Below are 4,295 nucleotides of genomic sequence, written 5' to 3'. Positions count from 1 at the left end.
ACAGCCCCACTCATTATTACGTGAGAGTGTCACGGGGCGGCGAGCTTCACAGGCACTGGGCCTTCTTCACAAGTACCGGCCTTACTTCATATCGCCAAACGAGGGCCCCGCCTTGCGCCACACTCTAGTGCCACCAACGACGACCGGAAACTAGGACGCCGCCGATGGGGTAGAGCGGTCGCCAGCGGTTCCCCCGACGACCACAGGTCCTCCGCCAGGGGCAGGCCCTGAGGCGCCTCCCTAGCAGAGGGCCTACCTCCTGAGGATGCCTTGCTCCGAATGCCGCGGTGGTGATGTCGGGTCTTGGCCCCTCTCCTGCAGCCCCCGGCGCCCTCCTCCTGAGGGGTAGGAAGCCGCAGGAGTGGGGCGGCCGCCCGCTGTGGCGACCTGCACCTCCTGCGATCCATGGTTGGCGTATGCCTGCTCCTGAGGAATTAGTGGTACCTGATAATCGTTGCGTCCAGCGTAGCCGACGGGGCCTTCTCGGGGCTCCTGGAAGAGCTCAGCTTCTGGTGTCTCGTCCCCCCAGCTTGGGCCGAGGAGCGAGCCTTGTCCGTCCTCATGCGTGCGCCCTTGGTCCATCATGTGGGGCACGTACTCTTCTGGGGCCGCCATCCCGAAGGTCGCGCCGTAGCGCTCTGTGTGCCACGCAGTTCTTCTTGACGTGCCTGCCTGGGGGTGGTAGCGCGGCGGCCCACCGGGGCCGTGGGTCGTGGCGAGCCCTTCTTCGATGGCCAGGGGCGGAGGCAGCGCCGCTGCTGGCCCGGTGCTGATGGCCTGGGCTGCGTTGGGGTGGACTTGGAGTCCGCTTGGGGCTGCTCAGGCGTGTGTGGAGCCTCCGTGCGGGCCTCCCTGGACCTGAGGTGGGAGTTGGGTGCAGAAGGGGGGAGCCCCCGAGGCGGCGAAGCCCAGGAGTTCTGCCACCCGCTCTAGCAGCACGTCGTGGCCGCCTTCCAGCAGCCTGCATTGCAGTAGCTCTCGGGCCACTATGAGCGCGGCCCTCGAGTTCGCCTGCTCCCGTCGGGTGTACGGTGCCGTGGCCGCAGCGTGGTGGGAGGCCCTCGCCGCCGACCGCGCTTGCCGCTGCGTGAGAGCTGTCGTTGCCTGTCCGCGCCGCCCGCGGCCCGCAGCACCCTGCGGACCGCGAGCTGCCTGGGACATGGGGTTGCCGTGGCGAGCGGCTCTGCGTGGGCGGGCCAGGCCGCCCAGGGATCAGGGTTGCCTGCCTGGTCGCCGGACATGATGATGACGATGCGACGGGACGCGAAGCGGCAGAAGGTGGATTCCGGCGCACCCCTACCGACCGCGCCAAATGTCGAATTTTGGGTTCCGGCAGACCCTTTAGATTCGAACACTGGGGTGCGCGCGGAGATTTCGCCCTCTACCTACCTGCACCTCACCGCCTCGCTATGAATCTAAGCTATGAAAAGAGCAACACAAAAGACACAGGGTTTATACTAGTTTGGGCCACCATTGCGGTGTAATACCCTACTCTAGTTTGTGGTGTGGTGGATTGCCTCTTGGGCCGATGATGAACAATACAAGGGAGAACAGCCTCGCGAGGGTCTGTTCTTGGCTGGTGCGATGAACTGCTAGAGGGAGTTCAGTTACTCTCCCAGATGATGATCCGGTTGGTTTCTAGATGCCTCTACCTTGTGGGTGGCTAGTCCTATTTATAGGCAAAGGCCCTGGGCCTCTTCCCAAATATTGAGCGGGAAAGGCGCCAACAATTGGTCATTTTGAAGGGGAACATCTAGTACACTTATCCTGACTAAAGTTGGTCCTCGCCTGCCAAAGGCTCTGGTGGTGACGCCGGCTTGGGCTCCACGATGACCTCCATCCTGCCGCTCTGCTGGTCTTGGTCTTGTTGCACCGAAATGAATGCCTTTGCTTGATACTCTTGCCTGCGCTTGCTCCCTATACACCAAAGAGGAAACAAGGACTCTGCGCAGGCCGGTGCCCGCCTGGCTTCGATCGTCATGGCTTGCGTCATGGGCACCTCGTGAGGCACCCCGCCTTGATCTCTCTGCCTCCTCGCGAGCCTGCCTGATGAGGTCGTGCCTGAGGAAGCTTCCTGTCGTCCGTCCCGTGAGGCTTGGCCCCTCGCGAGGGTCTTGAGCTCGTGCTGATGAAGATGGGCTGCGCTGGGCTGCCCCTTGAGCCACGCCGCAGGCCGCAGGTAGGCAAGTTTGGGGACCCCGTTCCCAGAACGCCGACAAACAGCCCCATAAGAGATGGAGAATATGAGTTCATTGATCGAGCTGGATGTGTCATACAACCATCTCAAAGGACACGTTTCGCTTTGGGGTGTGTTTGCAAACATGAACGGGTTTAACTCCACCGAGAATGGCGAGCTCTGTGGTGGCGTGCCTCAACTCCATCTTCCACAATGTCCAGAGATAAGGTGCGGAAGCCATAGTAATTGGCCTCTTCATATCATGGCACCAATCCTAGGCATAGTTCTCATCTCGGCCATACTCCTCGCCATTTACCTATGCTACAAGAGAAACACGAGACAAACAAAAGCCACGGCACTAGACATACTTGATGCTTCAAACTACCATAGGGTCTCGTATGTTGAATTGGCGAAAGCCACAAACGGCTTTGCGGATGCCAATCTGGTAGGTGTAGGAAAGTTTGGTTCCATGTACCTTGGAGCTCTACCACTAAATGACAACGGAACACTCGAGAGTGTTCCTGTGGCGGTGAAAGTGTTTTAATCTTCAGCAAGTCGGAGCCTCCAAGACATTCTTGTCAGAATGCAAGGTTGCGAAGTATAAGGCACCAGAATATGATCTAGTGCTCGAGCCCATGCCCAATTACAGGCTAGACAGGTGGTTGCATCCAACACCTGAAGCGGTGAAGAATGTAGGCAGCCTAACCGCATTCCAACGGCTTAACATTGCCGTGGACATCGCCGCCGTGCTGCACTATCTTCACAGCAACTGCGTACCCCCAATCATACATTGTGATCTCAAGCCGGGCAACGTTCTTCTCAACAAGGACATGATGGCCTGCATCGGTGACTTCGGTCTCGCGAAGCTGCTCCTTGATCCGGGGATCCATGACACCATGAATTAAGAGAGCACCATTGGAATCAGAGGCACCATCGGCTATGTCGCACCAGGTAAATCAAAGTCCTACTTAACAGTGTCTCATGTACATATAAATAGCATTTGGTAGCTAAATTAATTAGAGACTACAAGTAGAATAACTTCGTAGGTATGAAAAGGAATAACTTATCTGTACTTTACACTGCAGAGTATGGATCGATCGGCAAAGTTTCGACAGCTTCGGCATAACACTGCTGGAGATCTTCTCTAGGAGGTCGCCAACAGACGACGTCTTTAGTGATGGACTGATTCTGCCAGGGTTAATTGGCACGACTTTTCCCAACAGAACAGAGGAGGTCCTCGACACGACGCTGCTGACGACCAAGGAATCCAGTGGTGATAGCGGCGTCTCGGTGCAGGATTGCCTGGTTTCTGCCGTCAGGGTCGGGCTTAGCTGCATGAGAGCGGCGCCGTACGAGAGGATGAGCATGAGGCGCGATCAGAGATGCTTGCGTCCGGGCCTGAATCCTGGCTACTTTCTTTTTCTCTACCGAGAGGGATGTGCAGTGTAATGTCGTGTATGTATATGTTCAGAGTTCAGGCTTCACAAATTTTATATGGAAAATATCTTGTGGAGCTTAGGCTTAGGTGCACCTCCTTATCTAGCCATCCATCTCTGCATCGCGATTCATGCAAAGATTTTTGTCTTTTTTGTTTCTTCCAAATAAAACAACATATGAACTTCAAATTTTTTAGCACAACAAAACATTCTAACTAGAATGTGGGAAAAAAAATTCAGATTTTTTTGTGCATCATAAGTACAAAAATTAACCTTTTTGAATAAAGAAAATGTCATTTTGTATATTTATGTTGGTCAAAAAAATCTATAAGTTTTCTCTCACATTGTAGTAAGAATGTTTTGCTATCTTGCAAACTTTGAAGTTCATAAGTTGTTTTATTTGAAAGAAAAAAAAATCATGTAATAAGTTAGTTGTCTAGCACGGATCCATGAGCCCAAACTCTAAAAATCCACGTGCCATTTTATATCGTTTAAGAGAAACAACTTTGAACTGCTATGATAATAGAGATCAGAGTTAGTGTAATTTGTCGCTGCAAATGGATCATCCTTTGAAACTGCTTCCTTACTTTCTTTTCCACGAGATTTGTTATAGCATGGGTGAAATAAAATGAAACATCACCGGTGCCATTTACTCCCTCTATCTCGTAATATAAGAGCATTTT

The 4,295-nt window shown here is 53.8% G+C and overlaps 1 pseudogene; it reads left to right on the top strand.

Moving 5' to 3' along the window:
• Window positions 1–2,234: 2,234 nt before the first annotated feature.
• Window positions 2,235–3,081, top strand: LOC123161572 (receptor kinase-like protein Xa21; annotated as a pseudogene).
• The last annotated feature ends 1,214 nt before the right edge of the window (window positions 3,082–4,295 follow it).

The sequence above is a fragment of the Triticum aestivum genome, chromosome 7B (assembly GCF_018294505.1).
Source record: "Triticum aestivum cultivar Chinese Spring chromosome 7B, IWGSC CS RefSeq v2.1, whole genome shotgun sequence".
NCBI lineage: Eukaryota > Viridiplantae > Streptophyta > Magnoliopsida > Poales > Poaceae > Triticum > Triticum aestivum.
Note: the sequence above shows the minus strand (reverse complement) of the source record. Positions and strands in the feature narration are given on the sequence as shown.